Source organism: Triticum dicoccoides, chromosome 7B (assembly GCF_002162155.2).
Source record: "Triticum dicoccoides isolate Atlit2015 ecotype Zavitan chromosome 7B, WEW_v2.0, whole genome shotgun sequence".
Lineage (NCBI taxonomy): Eukaryota > Viridiplantae > Streptophyta > Magnoliopsida > Poales > Poaceae > Triticum > Triticum dicoccoides.
In genome coordinates, this window is record NC_041393.1 from 481,597,885 (window position 1) to 481,617,330 (window position 19,446).

Here is a 19,446-nt window from a genome sequence, read left to right on the forward strand (position 1 = left end):
CGGCGCTGGGGCGGGCGCGGGTGGCGCCGCGAGAACCGGCGCGGGTCACTGCGGCCAGGAAGGCGCTGGGGAGGGCGGCGGCTAGAGAGACGGATGGGCCCCGGCGATTGCCGCGGGTACCGAGTACCAGGGCAGGTGCAGCAGCGGCGGGGCCCCGCCGGTGTAGCCCGCCTGGAACGGCAGCAGGGGCGTCCCGCTCGGGCCCGCCGCGTTCTGGATCGGCCAGTGCGTCGCCGGGTGGCTGTAGGCGGGGGGCGCAGCCGGCGGGGTGGTGTGCGGGCCGGCCAAGTACGGGGAGATGCCCTGGACGGCCGTCACGAGATCCCGCAGGGTGCTCGTCATCTCCTCCGGCGTGAAGACGGAGGTTGTCGGCAGCGCGGAAGTGACCGGGGCCGGCGGCGCGGAGGTGATCGGGGCCGGCGGCGTTGGGGACCCGGCAGTGGTCATCGGGGCGGTGGTGATGATGGGCAGCGGCGGCGTGGATGTTGATGACGACATGATCAAACCCGAGTCTCTGGATACCAAATTGGTAGGAGCTAGGGCCCTACCGGATCTAGGGCGTAGGTTGTAGGGGAAGGAGGGAGAAGGGCGAGGGCTAGTGCGCGGCGGCCGGCGGCGTAGCGCCATCCTTGCGACGGGAGCAGCGGCGGCGAAGGCAGGAGGCGGCTAGGGTTTAGGTCTCCCGGCTCCCTAAGGGAAGACGAGCAAATATTGATTGCTTCTTGCTTAATTAGATTGATACAACTCCTCTTCTTATATAGAGAGGTTTTACTTGACTCCTAAGCAAACGATCCTAATAACGATAAGATAATTGGGCTAAGCCCCTAATAATGATAAGATAACTTGGGCCACAACCCACTGGGCTAAGCCCCTAATATGCCGGTCATAACAATTTTGCATCAACTATGGTCTGCATAGAAATGGTCTGGTTGTAGGAGGTTCCTATGTATCAACTCATAGTAATATTCTTCGGCTGTATCTTCTTGAAGTTGTTCTTCATGCTCCTCCACATAACCTTCAGCAACCCAGAACCTGATAAGATCATCACGACTCATGCGGAAATCTTCTGGATATGAGGCTAAATAGAGGAAACATTGCTTCAGTTGCCGTGGTAGATCATCATAACTCAAATACAGGGCACCTCTGAGCTCAGTAGGAAGATTACCCCTAGACCAAGCACTTCTTTTTGCAACTTTTCTCCATTCCCTCTCACTTTTCTCTTTAGTTGCTAGAACACTAGCAGTAACCTTGATTGCGAGAGGAAGTCCACCACATTTGTGGACAATTTCTACCCCTATATTCCGAAGGTTTTCCACATCTCTTTCTTCATCAATGTTCATACTCTTCCAAAGCAGCTCCCACCCTATATCTGCTGACATCAATTCAACTCGATGTACATCTTCTACGCCAATTGCATGTGCAACTGTATCATGCCGAGTGGTCACTAGAATTACTCCTGTTGCAGCAGCATGTAATGGAGTTCTCAGTAAATTGGTCCAGACCGCAGGCTGCCAAACATCGTCCAACACAATGAAGAAACTTTTATCTGTGATGGCGACTGCAAGCTTGCTGCTGAGCTCTCCCACAGTTTCATCTTGCTCATGGGGTACCCCAAAATTCCGCAGAACTTCCTTCAAAAGAGATATTTCAGAGTACTCCTGAGAAACACATATCCATGCTTGGTTGCTAAAGGTTCCTTTTAATTCTCGGTCATTCTATACTTTTTGGGCTAGAGTTGTCTTCCCAATCCCTCCTGTTCCAACAATACCAACCTTGTATGGCTTCTTTCCCTTGTGTGCAAGAACCAGTTCAACCAAACTTTTGCAAGCATGTAAAGTTTCCTTTCCCACAAGATTAGGCTCCACAAGGTGGCTAGTTCTTACATGCTTCACAGTCAGAGCTTGTGGTTTAGGCTGCATATTTTGAAGCTTGAGAAATCTTTCACCCAACTTTGAAATCTTGTCAAGTTGAGCATTGAAGTCCCGGATTTGAACACCAATCTTGTGACGCTTCTGAATAGGAGAGATGCAATTGAGAAACGAAAGGCCACTGCATGTACTAGTTGCCTTTCTTGATGATGATGAAGGATCCCGTTCTAGTAGAACCTTCGCACCTTCAGATCTCGCTAAGTCGACAATATCGTCGGCATAATACATAGCACCTCTCAGCTCACCAAGCCAGTTATTAACTGCTGACTCTCGTCTTCCCCTTTGTTCGGCATCATCAAGAAAGCATTGTATCTCGGTCACTGTTCGCTGCATTTGTTTGAGGTCTTCTTGTACTCCTAGAATCAGAACTGCCTCATCTGTAATGATAGCTTCCAACTTCTTGGCACATGATTTAACAAGATAATCTAGTATGCTTGCCATCTGACCAACCTGAAGAGACAATTCCACTGAAATACAGGACGCGGCTTATCCGGCAGGCTGGCAAAGCATGCATAACATGTGTTAGGGTTGCCTCTTACAAACACTAGGCAAGCTTCGATAACAAACAACATCAACGTACTGGAGTCAGAGATATTTGCTAGATTTTGAACATACTAGAGCTATAGGAAATCATGCTTAATTCCAGTTCATGCCAATAACAAGCTAAAAGTAGGGAGTAGTACAGTACCTTGCCCGGGTAAATTGACAAGCTACCGATCAGAGTACAACTGCAGAATGTAGCAAAGCTGGGCAGGGGCACAACTTTGCTGAAGCTCTTAGACAGAGTCATGTAAAGCAAGTAGGCAAGAGATAAGGAGGTGGACTTTGTTTTCCAATTAGACGAAAGGTCAGTCAGCCGGCGATGCGTGAATGGTGGAGTCGGGCTTTTCAACTCATGGAATGGACCAGTCTTGGCTGGTGGCCGGCCCAGACAGAGACGGGTAGGCGCATCCTGCAGATGGCAGATGCGATGGGTAAAATAGTATGTTGTCGCCTCGCATCCGTTTCATGAATTTCGGACGGAATATGTCCAAGTCACCTCCTAGTGCTAGCAATGTTTGTTGCTGCAGTTCTTCGGATGACCCCGCAGTGCCTTTTTCTCTATTTTTTTACTTAAAAAAGTAGTGCTTGATCTTTTTTTTTTTTGCACCTTCCCTGTGGGTTAATCAATCACCTTAGTTTACTTGCCTTCCGCGCCAATTCCACCTTAATTTACTTACCAAACTTCTCATCAAACTACTCCCTCCATTCCTTTATGCAAGGTGTATAATTTTTGACACGGTGACCAAGGCACATGATTTTACACAATTTAGGACGAAATTTACCTTGGCTAAATTATTGATTAGTGGCAAGTAAATCATTTAGGCTTGAAAAGGAAGAGACACGCAATCGGAGGAGAGATACTTTCTTTTCTTCTCTATAATGAGAGATACATGCAATCGGGGGAGAGATTCTTTCCTTTTTCTAGAGGGCTAAAGACAGAATTACGAGGAATAAGAAATGTACCTTACATTGTGGAATTTTATCAAAGAAACAAATACATCTTATATAAAGGAACGGAGGGAGTATAAAGTAAATCAAGCGCATAATTTGATAAATATTTATTTGCACAATCATATTAATATGGGCAGATAAATCATGAGCTAACGTACTAAAATATTTATATCCTGTTGCAATGCACTAACATTGTCCTAGTTCTTTAAAAAGGCACAAAGCCATATATTAAGTATCACATGTCCTTACAAATACACGTTTACAGAAAATAAAATTACATTTAAAATGTTGTGGGTGCCGAAGTCTTCTTTCTCCTGCATCCACAAGCAGCGCGTCGTGAGCATAGCTCGATGTCGCCTCGGCGAGCAAAGTATTGAAACTCAGGAGCTTGCAGAAGTAGCGTCCAAGAAGTAGTCGATGCAGACCAGGAGACGCCGGCAACCGTAATCTGCAAAGCAAACCGTCACCCTAGGGAAAAAACGCCAAAAAGGATATTTCAAAGCCCCGAGGACCACGAAAGCCGGCCAAACCCAGGCAGATGCACCATAAACATAAACTGGCCGGATCCCGACAGACTCGCTGGAGACACGGCTCCACACATCCTCCACTGACCACTGGCGCAAATAATCGGCCGGATTCCGGAAGACTCGCTGGAGACACGGCTCTACACGCTCTCTGCCGGCGCAAATCACATCAACGGACACTACTGGAAACTGCTTATAGGCGGGCTCTCAGTAATGGCACACTCCATTGTTAATCTGGCCAGATACCTGTGGCGGGTGACAAAGCGCACTCACCACTAGTAGTCTGGTTCAGATTAGCCGTGGGACAGTCCTTACCGGTGGCGATCTCCTAGCTTGGCCCACCACTACTATAATATTTAGGTATTTTGTTTTTAGTATTTTTTTACTGTTCTATGTTTTTATGGTATTGTATGGAAAATGGTTTGAACTTTGTAGGTTTCATTATTTGCTACTCCCTCCGTTTCAAAATAAGTGTTAGTACAAAGTTGTACTAAGCTTAAGACACATATTTTAGGAAAATACATAAACTTAACTTTATGTAAATGGTTTTTTGAATTTACATAAAATTTAAATGTTGTCTGAAAACTATGAAAAATTCTACCAGTACATCAAGCTTTGGAAAAAAAATTCAGTTGGTTCAGCGCTCTCGGATCAGGATGATCTCATAAAGTGAATCTCACGGCTAGCGTCAGTCTTTTGAAATTTCCAAAAAAAAAAGAACGTTCAATTGATTGGCAGAATCCAGCAGCCCCATCTGGAGCAGCTTTGGAAGATCAAGGCAGAGGGAAAAGTAAAGTTCTATGTTTGGTTGCTTCTTCACAATAGAAACTGGATGGCGGACAGGTTGGGGGCAACTGACCGCACAACAATGCGTGCTTTTTGTGTGACCCGGAGCCTGAAACGGACTGTGCACCTTCTGCTGCATTTTCATCAGAGGATGGCTGACGTTGCTCTGGGATCTCAAACAGTCAAATGTTGTGGCGCAAGTTAAACAGAGGGGTTTGCAAGGAGACCAGGAGTGAAGTTTCGTATGCTGCTTACACAACTTGACACTTGTGGGAGGAAAGAAATTGTAGAGTTTTTGAAGGCAAGCAAGCTCAACCTGCGCCTCGTTTCCCCCTTCTATAATGCAAAAGCAGAGCTCCTGCTGGTTTGGGTCAAAAAATAGTTAGCGAAAATTGCAAATTTAAAGAGACGCAGTCCTCATGCTTCCGAAACATGATATGATCATTTGTCTAACTTGTAGATAAAATCTCACTTGATAACTATATAGCAAGAAATAATATAATTATTGGTCCCTGTGTTATTTCTTTGTCCGTTTCTCAAAATCGCCAAAAGTACAAGCTAATTGCTAGAGCATGAATTGGAACCAACTTGGGAGATAAATAGGCAAGTTTATAATTGCTATTTTGGCACAGTTCTTTGATTCAACAGACACAACTGAGGGCTCAGCAAGGTTCTTTACTTTCCCCAAATGTTTATGTATACGCATATTACTCTATCAACAATGGAAAAGTCAAGGTGAAAGAATGACGAATCTGATTTGTGCTTAAGAAATCCTTAGGATAAATTGAGCTAAATATTATTCTGACTCTGAACTTCCTTTTCCGGCGAAAGGACTGAACTATGTATTGTTAGTTAGACAGGTGACATAATTTGTCTTGAACAATTGACCTTGCCTCCTGGATATAACCAAAAGAGGTGTTAACGGAATTTGCTTGCAAACAGGTGGTCCTAAGATTCACTGGATCTGAATATTTGTACAGTTGTTTCAACCAAAATCGCAACACCCATGAACATGTATTCTCAAAAAGAAAATGCCACAAACGTGAAAATATTGTGCATTCACGGTAATCCACATGGTCACACGAAATCTTATCTGTTACAACACAAGCTAGCATAACGACTCCACAAATATTAGTATTATGAGACTACATAATCTTGTACAGTGTGGTCGAAACTGAAAATTGGCATACAAGTGGCTCATGCAGTTCCTGATTTACATGGACACACTTCATAGATATCTTGTTTTGGATCCAATGATAATCATCGAAGCTGTATGCTATATCAAACGCCAAACTCTTTGTTCAGTTGGTAGAATACTGCTGCATTATGGCACTGGCTTCATCAACTGAAAGAAGCATCTGCACAGCATTTTCCATTGTGGGTCTTTTTCTACTATCTTCTTCTACACATGAAACAGCCAACTTGATCATTGTTCTTGCTTGCAGGTTATTGAACTGGTGGTTCAACCTGGAGTCAATGAAGTCAGCAATCCATAACTGTTTGCTACCCTCCAGCATCAGATTTTCTGCAAGCATCCTAACGACCCTTCGAAGGACCATTTCCACTTCTTCGTCAGCATTTGACGCCCAGTCTGAAACACGAGCCCCCTTCAGTAGTTCTAGGAGAACCACTCCAAAGCTGTAGACATCAACCTTTGCTGTTATTGGGAGGCTAGAAACCCACTCAGGAGCTATATAACCTCTAGTTCCATGGATCCGCAATACATTTTTGTTGGATCCACCCCTGTTCAGAAGTTTTGCGAGGCCAAAGTCGGTGATCTTTGGCTCCAGGTTCTCATCCAACAGTATGTTCTCAGGCTTCAGGTCGCAGTGGATTACCCACTCCAAGCACTCATGATGAAGATAAGCCAATCCTTTTGCCACCCCTAGAGCAATCTTAAATCTTTCATTCCATTGAAGTAATACCTGTGAGCCCTTTCTACTAAACAGGGTTTTATCCAATGAACCATTCTCAACGTACTCTAAAACCAATATCCTGTGTGGACCACCAGAACAGAATCCCCAAACCCTCACCAGATTCATATGGTAAATCCTTCCAATCACACTCAGTTCATGTTGGAATTCTTCTTCGCCTTGGTTTATGTCTGCCAACCTTTTCACTGCTACCGCCCTCTTGTCTTTCAAGACCCCCTTGTACACAAGACCAGATGCGCCCCTCCCAATCTGATACTTGAACTTCCGAGTTGCTCTCTGCAACTCCTTGTATGTATATCTCCGGAAGTGGTTGGTTAACATCTCATAGCCAACCTCAGCTGGCCATACTCCTGTTAACTGCTTGCCCTCCAATCTCAGCATAAACCAGCATCCTAATGCCACAAACATTACCTCCACACAAAATATCGCTGATAAGAACCCATAGAAGTACAAATACTTTGATCCACTCTGATTGCTCTTGGGTATATCCGGAAAATCTGCAGTGAAATATTTGTTCTTTGCACTACAGTTAGGAGCATATGTGGGACCAAAAGGCTGCGATTAAGGAATTGAGGACCCTGAGACCTGTACTGTCTTTGGAAGCTTGAGATAGATAGAACCAGGTAAACCTGGGCTGGTTACACCACCAACAAGAGATGACTTTGGATAGCAGGATCCACCTCCTTGCCAGTATGAGAAACCTTTGCAACTGCAGTCATTCATGCATATCTGCTTGCAAGTATGAAAGGAAACTAAGCTGCGCTTACTTTGATCATAAGCTATGAAGTCAGTGGAGGGTAGCTTCACAAATTTCATCTCCTGCCCATCACAACTGAGGTTGAACTTCGGCCGGCAGCCTTTGCTCCGGTCACTTGGGTCGATGACCTCGTGTCCAGGGGCGCATGCACAAGCAGGCCTAGGTGTATACACACATATTCCATTCATACCGCACAGACCGTGTACGAAGCAGGTCTGAAATGCTATCCATGTGACCGACCATTCTCGGTTTTCTAGACTGTATAATCTGAGGTTGCCATCATAATCCAACGTTAGCCTCCTCATAATCCCGGGACCCCAGTCAGTGGACTTGAAAGTCAAATCATCACTCCCAAGGAAATACCCCCAGCTATAGAGGCCCCCAACGGTGGTGGTACTAAATGGGTTTCGTTGCCTTGCCCAGGTAGCAAGATCAGGCTTTGGCCAATAGATAAAAGAGATGTTCTTCTCATCATCAAACAGTGAGAGCAAATGCGCTTCGTCGAAATGGAAGTTGTAGTGCCCCGGAACAAGTAACCTATGAGTGGACACCAGCTTTGTAGCAGCACTGATGCTCTGATTGGGCAGCAGCGTGTCAGTAGGAGAATCAAAGCTTTGCCACAGAATGATATCACCTTGGCCGCTGACGATGAGGTTGCCCGTGTCCAACAGCCGGGCTTGCTCGGCCTCTGATGAAGAGCTGACATTGTTTTCCCACGCGGGCTTGCCATTGTAGTCTTCCACAACCAATCTGCCGTCGGTGTGCAGCACGGCCCGGGATCCCCAGGAGTAGACGGGGCGGTGATGGTTTGCGCTCCAGACGACGGTCTTCTCGGCCGTGTCGGCGAACCAGACGGAGAAGAGGGAGGCGTTTGGGGAGATGCTGTGGAAGCCGCAGGTGAAAGCGCCGTTTGGCGAATGGACCATGCCGGTGCCATCCTCGACGGAGAGCGAGGAGCCCGGCGAGAGGAATTCGCGGGCCGAGACTCACGAAAGCAGATGGATCATCAAAGTCAGTAGAAGCAGGGAGGTGGAGCGGGCCTCCATATTGGTTGCAGGCTCGAGGCACTCAGGTTGATCTTTCCTTAGAATGATCACAGGTGAATGCTGTTATAGGAATCCACCAGCAGTGCACCCTCCAGAGGAAGCGATTTACTGCTATAGTTTAATGAATACGGAAGTGTTAGGTTCTGGTCAGTTCCATGAATAGTTACTCCCTCCGTTCGAAAATACTCGTCATTGAAATGGATGTATCTAGATGTATTTTAGTTCTAGATACATCCATTTTGGTGACAAGTAATTCCGAACGGAGGGAGTAGTTGTGAATTCTTCATCCTCAAGCTGTGCTGTATTTCATTAGTATACAAGGGCCGCCGGGTCCAAATTTCCTTCACGGGACATAAATGGCCGGCTTTGCAGCATGGACTCCATTGTTTTGTTGCACATAGCCTTCTCTCGGTGGACTCTCGTCGTTTCCTTTGGCGGTAACTTGTATTCAGTCAGCAACAGTTGAACTATCCCGTGTAGTCTCTGTCTTTCAGGTTCCAGCGTCGTAGAGCTTTCCCTTGTTTCGGGCTTTCAGCTGGCTGGTGTATATAGTCCTGAAATATGTTTACCGTACCCTGTCCGCATGATCTACTTATCTACTCCATCCGTTTCATAATATAAGAGCTTTTTTGACACTACACTAGTGTCAAAAATGCTCTTATATTATGAGATGGGTGGTGTAATGTCAAAAAATGCTCCCATATTATGAGACGGATTATGAGACGGATGGAGTACTATATACTCAATAGAAAGACAGATCGTCCTCGCCCTTTTTCAAAGAAAATGACATGGGACCAATAAAAAGATTACAAGAAAATGTAAGCGTTGAATGTTGATTCATACAGGAAAACAACGGTTTATGGCCACATGCGCTGCAACACGTAATGGTCTACACATTGTTTCTTTTTCTTCAAAAATCAAAACCGGGGGTCTACCCAGACCATTGCATCGTCACGCTGGAGAGCGGAAGTGGTCAGGGTACGTACATGACAAGCTTTCCAATGACGATGCTGTTCCTCCGGTACGTACATGACAAAGGACGGGTCTCGCCGCGTCAGATTTCAACGTGGGACTTTCTGCATTGCCTGTCACTTTACTTGACTGCCTAACAAGTGACACCGCCATCTCAACAAAATAAAACAAGTGGCACCCAAGGGTACGAGATTTTAACACGACGATAGCAGTTCCCTGCAAAAAAAGAAAGTGTCATCGTTTGTAAGATCGTTGCTTTTTTTTTTCAGACTATATATTCCACCAGTCTTCCAAAAAAAATAATCAGCGATACTGAATGACACCATGACTGGAGAAAGAACCGAATGTTTGAAACTTTGTGACAAAGTAAATCTGAATAGGCAATTCAGATACGGGCGCGACTATGTGTCGCTTGACGCGAGAAAGGGCCACCTGAAGCGGCTAAAAAATGGGCCGGTCCACTAGGCTTCCTGAAGCATGATTTTTAAGGTTTGAATTGTTGTTTCTTCTTCTTTGCTTCTTTTCTGGTTTCTCCACTTCTTTGATTCTACTTTGGCAGACGCGGCTGTTCTATAAAACGTGGCAAAAAAAAGTATGCATTTTGGAGCATCGTTTTCTTTTGCCACATCTTTCACAAATGACATTTCATGATGAAACTTTTCAAGCAATGAAAACAATCGTCAGTGTTCGGTAAAAAGAAAATTCGGAATTTTTTGAATTTTTTTCCTATTTTTTGTACCGTTCACCTGAACTCACATGAGCTCGGGATCAGAACAACATTTTCGCTACTTTGACTTCTTTTCTTCTTGCAATATCCTACGTGTTTCTTCTTTGCTTCTGATTCCTTTTCTTCTTTCTTTTTTTCAATGCTCGTTTTCAGGAAATTGTTGATTGTTCAAAATAAAAATGTTGATTTGGTAGTTAAGAAATGTATGTGCAATACTTAAAGGATGTACAACAATTAACTTAGGTGAAAAATGGTCATTAAAATAAATCTTTTTAAGCCTTTTGATTTTTTTGGTAATGTGTTTAAATATGTATTTGAAAAAAGGTCATGATATATCCAAATAAGAAAATGTACATCTAGTGGTAAGAAAATTATGATTGCTCAAAGGAAAGATGTTGATTTAGTAGTTAAGAAACTTATGCGCAAGGCACAAGAAATTACAAAAAAGATGGGAAAAAGGTACCGTTGTTAAATGTATTTGCCTTTGGGAAAAGTGTTGAAAATGTGTTAAAAAATGTTCAGAAAAGCCTTTAAAAAGACAAGGAATGTACATTAAAAAAGTTCTTAAGCCTTTGGGAGAAGTGTTGGTAATGTGTTTTAAATATGTATTTGAAAATGGACATTGCATGGCTAAATAAACAAAATGTACACTTAGTGTCACATAATGTTAATCATGATTTGAAAAGTGTTAAACATGTATAAAAAATGTCTCTGATGTATACAAATAATGTACAACGTGTATGGAAAAGTAGACATCAAAAATAAATATATGAAAAAAATGTTAAAAGTGTGTAATAAAATGTTCTTGATGTATGCAAAAATGTGCGTGTATGAAAAAAGTACACACCAAAAAACATATATATGAAAAAAAATGTTAATCGTGTATTTGAAAAATGTTAATTGTGTATAAAAATAATGTTTCAAATGCGTATAAAAACTGTACAGTGTGTATGAAAAATAGGCATAAAAACCTATATACATGACAAAATTTTAGTCATGTATTTATAAAATGTTAAACAAGCGTAAAAAAACCATAGGTATATGAAAAATGTACAACATATATAAAAAAAAGTAGACATCAAAACCATATATTTCACAAAAATTCTAATCTTGTATTAAAAAGATGTTCAATGTGTAAAAAAATGTTTGGCCGAACACACCCGTTCCTGACGTTGCGCCTAAAATCTAGACTGGCTCCACAGACCAACACTAGTTTTTCATGCGCACTTTGTCCTCACTCGTACCCACTTGCTTATAAATTCTAAGTCGGTCACCCATCATCAGATTGCTGCAAGCCAAACACGCTTAACTTTTAGGGTCCTTTTGGATGGGCTTCCAAAAAAGAAGGTGTACCTTGTTGATATAAGTTGTCTACCATATTAAGTCAGGATCTCACATTAAGAAACAATAAAACAAGCTAGTCAGGGGGCTTCACAACTCCGCCTATGTCTTCTAGGCATAGCCGGTCCCAAGCCCGAGTAAAGGAGGAGGGTTGTGATAGGCTTGGCGAGCCAACGTAAAAACTAGCCAGTCCCATAGGTATGAAACCCATTTGAGCGAGAATAGTACTAGGATGGGTGACCTCCTAGGAAGTCCTCGTGAAAGGGTTTCATATCTAAGGGTTGTGATAGGCTTGGCGAGCCAACGTAAAAACTAGCCAGTCTTTTGGGTATGAAACCCATTTGGGCGAGAGTAGTACTAGGATGGGTGACCTCCTGAGAAGTCCTCGTGAAAGGGTTTCATATCTAACCTACCCCAACTTGTTTGGGATAAAAGGCTTCGTAAGTAAGTAAGTAAGTAGTCAGGGGGCTTCACGTCGATTTATACTCCTTAGCCATCCCATGATGCTCATGAACATACCAGATGCATCTGCCATCGTTTTTATCTAGCCCAACTTAGCAGGGATGCTGCTCCGCAGTGATCCATGTGCCTTCTGGTGAACTGGGCCATCAAGTGCTTCCAAATGATTCTCCTGGCACGGTGGTTGCAAAAAGCCATTGTTTTTGTGGTCGAGTTTGGTTACACCCCCTACGTTCGTCGAATCTGCATATTCACGCTAAAATTATTTCTTTGCAATTTGTTTGCTTACTTGCAATAGTAGAGGTCAAGTTGCGTCATGGGATGTGTCCTTCCTCTACCAACTTCCAGAACTCCCCTTTGAGCCATGTAAGAATAGTATATCCTAGAGAAAAGGAGAAATAAAATCTACTTGGGTGGATATTCAAAACGAGGCTCAATTCACATGTCCTTGTGTGAACAGTAAATACACAACAAATAATTAGAAAATTAAACTTGTCCATGTGTCCTAACTACATGAAGAAATACAACTTGTGGTGCTTGGGGGGGGGGGATCGGTGCTCCATGCAATTTTTCTATTGTTTTAGAAAGTACTTTGTGGAAAAAGATTTAAACATTTGGTTTTCCACACCTCCTCCATTGATCTCCCCTCTCTCCGTCTTTGTCCTTAAATCCAAAAACATTTTTGTCCCTAATATTAGACCAATTATTGTTACTCATATTGCTTGGACACTAAATATATGTGTAGAGCATATTTGATCAAAATCACATGTTCGTACAAAGTTGTCAAATATGTGTACCATTCTTTCATCAAGGTAGACAACATGTGCTTTTAAGTCCTAGCACTCAATAATACAATGCCACTCATGAACCCAGTCCTTCCTGTCACCACCTAATTCACTCTTGAGAGCCACCACTAACGCTTTGGCTACCTTCAATTCTAAACACCAGGAGATCCGCACTGTCACGGAAAGGAAAAACAGGAAGATTGCACATTGCTGCTCAATCTTTCATAGTTGAAGTGGTCATCTCAATGTGTGGCCAGTTTGACGAGAGTTTGCTTAGATCAGTCGTCTGCTTTGTTCAAGATGTTAGACTCATTTAGTAACGCCACTCTAAGAGAGATGGAATTTGATCTGGATCCAAGAACTTATCCAGAGAGAAGTGAGAGAGAAAACAATCTAGATGTGCCCCTAGTGCAAAATCCCCCTAATGTAAGATGGTGGAAGTTATAAACCCTCAAAGATCCTCCAATAATGTAAAAGGAGTTGTATAGTTATATCGGGCTTAACCCTGGACCATAGAGTCCATGCTGGACAAGGCAACCAGAGGAGGAGTCTTCCTAGATGAGGACCTTCGGGGAGGCGCACCTAGGAGGAATCTGCCCCCTAGGTTGGCCAACCGTGCACCCTTGCACCTATATATAGGTGTGAGGGGTGGACCAAAGTGTCACGCCCAATATGCGACCCTATCCTAAAGGAACTCGAAGGTCCCACCAAGGATAGAAGCGCATATTGGAGACGCTTTTGCAAGGTGGATATCATTACATCGTACCATTACATAATAGCTGGGGTACATACAAAGGCATACAAATGCCACATGAGTACATCAAACATCATACATGAGAACAACATCCGACTACAGATGAAACACAAACAGAAACTCAAACAATATACACCCTGCCAGCCCAGACTGCCGACCAGGAACCTAACCCAAGATCGACGAGGAAGAAGAAGAACTCCAAAACAAGTAAAGATCGCTCTCACATCATGATCATCGCAAAACTTGTACCTGCAACTGTTGTTGTAGTAATTTGTGAGCCACGAGGACTCAGCAATCCAATTACCATGGGTATCAAGACTAGCAAAGCTTAATGGGTATGGAAAGGAAAAGTGGTGAGGTTACAACAAGCGACTAAGCAATGTATGGTGGCTAACTTACGAGTACAAGAGTAATATGAGAAACTACGCAAACGGTCGCAAACTAGTAATGATCAATAAGTGATCCTGAACTACTTATGTTCAAACATAACTCAACCGTGTTCTCCTCTCGAACTTTCCCGAAAAGAGATAGTCACGGTTACGCACGCGGTTGGTGTATTTTAATTGAGTTTACTTCAAGTCCTCTACAACCGGATATTAACAAATTTCGATCTGCCACATAACCGTGGGCACAGCTCTCGAAAGTTTAAACCCTGCAGGGGTGTCCCAACTCAGCCCATGATAAGCTCACAATCGCGGAGACAATCCTCCATTGCGGGACCCTCTGATCAGACTCGGAATCCCGATGCACAAGACATTTCAACAATGGTAAAACTAATCCAGCAAGACCTCCCAGCGTGCCGACACCCTGATAGTAGCCACGCGTATCTCGTCTCAGGCCACGTCCGGATGAGCAACGCGTACAGGTGCAAAAATAACCCAGGTTGCCCTGGGGCAGCCCCACACAGTGCTCTAGTTTGGGACCAACACCATCAGCATTGGCCCCCCTGTTTGTAGAAAGAATCCTCGGGTTCATGACGCCCTATGCCAATTAATTATTTAGTTCAATATTATTATGGCAAAATGTTAAAACTAATGATGGGCCTTGCTGGAAGAGTTTTATTCAAAGCGAACTGTCAAGAGGGGCCCATAAACCCTCACCGTGTTAGGGACGTAAAATCAAGGAACATAACACCAGTATGACGGAAACTAGGGCGACAAGAGCGGAACAAAACACCAGGCATAAGGCCGAGCCTTCCACCCTGTACCAAGTATATATGTGCATTAATTAAATAAGAGATATTGTGATATCCCATGATATCCATGACCCAACATGGAACAACCTGCAACTGCACCTGCAACTAGCAACACTATAAGAGGGGCTGAGCAAAGTGGTAACATAGCCAAACAACGGTTTGCTGAGACGGTGAAAAAGGTTAGAGGCTGTTTCATGGCATATAGGGAGGCTTGATGAACAAGTGGTAGGTAGCGCGACATAGCGATAGCATCGAGACAACTAGCAAAGCAAAGATAGTAGTGAGATCCAAGGTGATGGTCATTTTGCCTGAAATCCTGCTAGGAAGAGGAACGAGTCCATGAAGAAGACGATCCCACGTAGTCGAACGAATCCTCATAGTCACAACGAAACATGAACTATCGAGAAGGAGCACAACCGGAAAGAAGCAAACACCATGGTAAACGCACAACACATATCATGACATGATGCTCAACCAAGTATGATGCATGACAAGGCTATATGATGCTACTCATGGCAAGAGATGATGCATACAAGAACAACACATCAAAGCAAGTTTAAATGAGGCTGGAAACAACATATAACAATTCCGGAAACTCCCCATATGCAAATTTCAAAATTGGTCCAAATCTGAACAACACATTAAGTTAAAGTTGTTAAACAACAAGTTAAAGTGCACCAAGATGATCTACGCATCTTTCTAGTCAAGTTACATATAAAATTCGTTTAATTCGGAGCTATGGCCTAGAAGATATGAGCAAAACAAGTTAAACATGTCATTGTTGCAAATGCAAGCAAAACAACACCACAAACACTCTAAAACAAGGGTGCAATAAGGTAACATGAAACTATATGCAAAACCAAGCAAGATTCATATAGAGCATGCTCCAAAGGGAGCCACGGTTCAACACATACACTCAATACAAGTTTCAAACACAACCTGCAAAAAAACTAAGCATAGCAATCAAGGAAACAACATGCTACAGGGAACATATGGACACAAACTTGATATGCACTTAAAGTACAGATTACATGCTTCAAATAACAACAAGATTCATGTTCATAGGCATCAGGATTAATCCACCATGATAAAAGCAAAAGGCAACTTAATAACATGAATTATGACTTCGTGAAAAACAAGGCATACATGTGAGCTGAAATAACATGTTAACATGTTGGAGGCATGAAACAATGATGCTACAATGCAAGATCATAGCAACCAAAAGCATGACATTAAAGTACAGGTTGAACATGGCAAAACATGATTACTAAGCGTCTCCATATAACCTCTAGATCAATGACATTCATCAAGACAAGATTGCAAGTCATAACAGATTCTCAGACTTGGTGAAAAACAGAGCAAGGCTGAAAACATATTCATGATGCATACTTTGAGACAATAAATTGTATGCTACGGGAACATTTCTTGGCAGCAAAGGGCATGGCAAGCATGGAAAGGTAGGGAACTTGAAAACATGAACACTGAGCTACTGCTAGAAACCACTAGAACATGCTTAAAACATCATGGCAAGATTGCAAATGATAACAGATTCACAGGCTTGGTGGAAATTACTGAACTTGGCAGAAATAGCGACAAGTAGACATGCTTGCAAGCTTATACAACTCAACATAAAGCATTTAATGGTATGTAAATACCATCAACAGCAAGAGAGCATATTTTTGCAACTACTCATGGAAAGAACACGGTCATAGAACGCATAGAACACTAGCTATTCACATGACTAGAATGAACTTACTGTTACCAGACTGACAGCAACATTATTTAGCAAATTGAGAGCAAGATAACAACAAGCTAAATCAGCTCATAATTGTAAACAAGGGCATGGATGGATAGAGCATAACAAGATCTACAAAACAAAATTACTAAGCAACTCTAGATTATGCATGGATTCACTTGTAGTATCAAGTTAACATGGCAACATAATGTAGCAGATTCAGACTTAAGAAATCATCAAGTCACGGAAATTAGCAATAGCAAGTACCCTACTTTGCCAGATTGTTCTAGTCACCACAGGGCTTATAAAAATACAAGGATTACACTAATGTGAAGATGGCATGAATATGCTCCTAAAACATGATGACATGATGCTCAAAATTTAAACACACAAAATGCTATGAAAAAGACAAATCAACAAGTTACAGCAGTTAAAAACACATGCCACTTTTGCAACGAGGATTAAGGTATCAAGATAAACAATAACATGCATGAAAATTATACCAACGTGTAGAGCACTCAGAGATGAACATTTTGACATATCATACACGCAATTCGGAGCAACATGCACAAAGTTACAAGCATCACAACATGCCCACATAATATGAGTTTTTAGGGACTTGGAGAAAAAAACTACCTCGGGAAAAAAGGGACGGGACGGTTCAGGAACGGGCGGATCCCGTTTGGATTGTCGGACGAGGCGTCTCGGGACGAAGGTGAACCGGGACGGAGCTATCCCGGCGACGAGCGGAGGCGGGGCGAGCGGGTCTGGCGGCGCAGGGGTTTGGGGGCCACGGATCCGGCCGACGGCGGGCCGAATCTGGCCGGGGCGAGGGCGGCGGCGCACGGCGGCACGACGGAGCTACGGCGGCGTAGGTAACACGGTCAGGCGATGGGTGGCGGCGCGGTGGTTGTGCCTGGCGGCGGCAACGGCGCACGCGGGCGGTGGTGCAGCGGGGAGGCCGTGCGGCGGAGTGCAGCGCGGGCGCGAGGCGCAGGCTCGTCCGGGCTCAGATGGGCTCGGGCGGGCCCCGATCTGGGTCGGGAGGGCCGTCGCGGTGGAGGCGGGAGGCTGGCGGCGGAGTGGCGACGTGGCAGCTCGGGGTTGGACGGGGAGGCGGCGGTGGACGCGTCCGGTGCGGAGTGGACATGTCCGGCGGCGCGGGAAGGAGAGGGACTAGGGTTTGAACGCGAATTTGGACGTGGGAGGTGTTTATATAGGTAGAGGGAGCTAGGAGAGGGCTATTGAGGTGCGGTTTTCGCCCACACGATTGTGATCCAATGACGGAGAGCATGGAGGGGATTTAGATGTGCTAGTGGGCTGTTGTGGAGAGGTGCTGGGCTGCAAAGCAAAGGAGGGTTTCGATTAACGCGGTTAACCGTTGGGGCATCAAACGACCTCCAAACGCAACGAAATTTGACAGGCGGTCTACCGGTGATATACCAAGACCACTCGACAAATCTCGGCCCATTCCGAGAACCTTTTTCTCTCGCTCACGAAACAAGATCTGGGAGGTGCGGCGGGTGCGTGTGAGAGTGTCGGATTCCAAAGCGGACAACGGAGAAAATGACCGGATGCAAGTTTTGAAAAAACATGCCGATGAAATGCACATGATGACATGGAAAATTGTAACACGCAAGAAAATGACATGGCAACGACGGCGAATAACTGGAAGACACCTGGCACATCGGACTCGGGGCGTTACACAAAGTTTCGGGAATGTATCCGGTGCACCCGGACTTGTGGTGCTACTGGTGCACCAGATGCTATAGAATATTAAAAAAATTGAAAAAATTCTAGCATGTTAACACAACATCAATGTATGATGTCACAAAACTTCATATAAAAAATTGAAATATTTTTTGAGATAAAAAAATGATAAATCTGACATCAGTGTGATAATGGGCCAAATCTAAACCCAAGTTATGTTATGTACTATTCAGTGTTGAATTTGTCATTTTTGTTTTTCGAGTTATGTTTCGAATTTTGACTTGAAATTTTGTTACAACCTAAATTGATGTTGTGAGTGTGCTAATTTTTTTCCCGAAATTTTTGAATATTTTAAAAGCACAATGTAAGTTCGGTGCATCGGTAGAACCACAAGCTCCGGTGCACCAGATATTTTCCCCCAAAGTTACACCAATTAGCCCTTGGCCGCCCTCTCCCTCGCCACCCATGCTAGGTACTTTCAGTCTAGATTGAATCTCGATCAGACGCTGCTAGGGGTAGTTCTTCGTACTAGTCCATAGAATGTTGTTGTACGCGTGGACCTAGAGGTGTCGTCATCTTCGACACTAGATCGGTGGATCGCCGAGGAGAAATTCTCGTGGCTGGGAGGAATAATTGTTGGGGAACGTAGTCCTACGCACATGCAAGATCATGGTGATGCATAACAACGAGAGGGGAGAGTGTCGTCTACGTACCCTCGTAGACTGTAAGCGGAAGCGTTATAACAACGCGGTTGATGTAGTCGTACGTCTTCACGATCGATGGATCCTCAGCACCGAACGTACGGCACCTCCGTGTTCAGCACACGTTCAGCTTGGTGATGTCCCGCGAACTCATAATCCAGTAGAGCTTCAGGGAAGAGCTTCGTCAGCACGACAGCGTGGTGACAGTGTTGATGAAGCTACCGACACAGGGCTTCGCCTAAGCACTGCTACGATATGATCGAGGTGGATTATGGTGGTGGGGGGCACCGCACACGGCTAAGAGAGATCAATGATCAACTTGTGTGTTCTAGGGTGCCCCCTGCCCCCGTATATAAAGGAGCAAGGGGGAGGCGGCCGGCCAAGAGGAGGGCGCACCAAGGGGGGGAGTCCTACTCCCACCGGGAGTAGGACTCCTCCTTTCTTAGTAGGAGTAGGAGAAGGGGGAAGGAGGAGGTGGAGAGAAGGAAGGAGAGGGGGGCCGCCGCCCCTTCACTTGTCCAATTCGGACTGGGGCAAGGGGGGCCACACGCCACCTCCTGGCTGCCCTCTCTCTTCTCCACTAAGGCCCAACCGGCCC

General features: G+C 44.4%; 2 pseudogenes; both read right to left on the reverse strand.

The window, feature by feature from the left end:
• LOC119340710 overlaps positions 1-2,728 on the reverse strand; it is a 6,516-nt pseudogene extending 3,788 nt beyond the window's left edge.
• Positions 2,729-5,841: 3,113 nt separating this feature from the next.
• On the reverse strand, positions 5,842-8,730 carry LOC119336230 (annotated as a pseudogene).
• Positions 8,731-19,446: the final 10,716 nt, after the last annotated feature.